Source organism: Oryzias melastigma, linkage group LG1, assembly GCF_002922805.2.
Source record: "Oryzias melastigma strain HK-1 linkage group LG1, ASM292280v2, whole genome shotgun sequence".
Taxonomy (NCBI): Eukaryota; Metazoa; Chordata; class Actinopteri; order Beloniformes; family Adrianichthyidae; genus Oryzias; species Oryzias melastigma.
This window is the reverse complement of record NC_050512.1, coordinates 27,574,320-27,575,312: the sequence shown is the minus strand read 5'-3', so window position 1 is coordinate 27,575,312 and position 993 is coordinate 27,574,320.

The window sequence follows — 993 nt, the reverse complement described above, 5'->3', positions numbered from 1 at the left end:
CAATGGGTCTGCAACAGAGCAGGTCGGGTTCTGCTGAAACAGCAACACGTAAAGATTTAGATATCATTTCACTGAAATGATATCTAAGTCTAAAATTTTGCTATCTCCCTACATAATATTGAAATTTTATCAGGTTATTTTGTATGCTTTTGGTGTGTGTGTGGCAGCTGTACCTGCACTAGAAGTTTTATTGCCATAAAATAGTTAATGAGGGTTGGATTGATTCAGATGGAGCACTACTGAAGGCCTAGGTGTGAAATGCACGGCCCGCCACTGCATTTCAGAGAACGGCAGAATGGGATTTAAAGGTTTTACCAGAATTCGTTTAAACCAGCTTTTTCATTATTAACTTAATATTTTATTATCTGTCTTGGGTTTATTTCATGCCCCAGAAAATACTCAAAACATACAAACATTGGATAAAAATGAGTAAGGAGTCGATTATGGGGTAATTAATAATCAATAAGAAACATATTCATAAAGAATAAGTTGTATTCATAAAGATAAATTAGTATTCATAAATACAAAGTTGTGCACACATTTATATTTTGTGCAGAAAAATTATGAACACAACAACTAGTTTTATGTTTAACATGTCTCTTTTGAATACGACTTTTCTTTGTTTTGAATACAAATTTCTCTTGTTCACAAACTGTCAAAAATACGTCACAGGGTCACAGGCTTATACATCGATTGATCAAACTGCGCATGCCTGTTCACATTTATGTATTTCACTAAAATAAAATAGAAATTTTAAGAATGTTATTAATACCATAACGAAAAAAAAATATCTTGATAGCCATAGCTGTTGAAAATGTCATAAAACAGATCAAAATACAGCGATCTCTGACCACATTTTGTGGTTGTCAGCAGTTATCTTAGCTGTTTTTGTCTTTTCCATCCATTCTCTTAAGCTGCTTTTCCTCTCGGGATAACTGTGCTGGTAGAGCCTGTTCTGGGTAGTGATGGACGAAGACAAGGGTAAATCTGGAC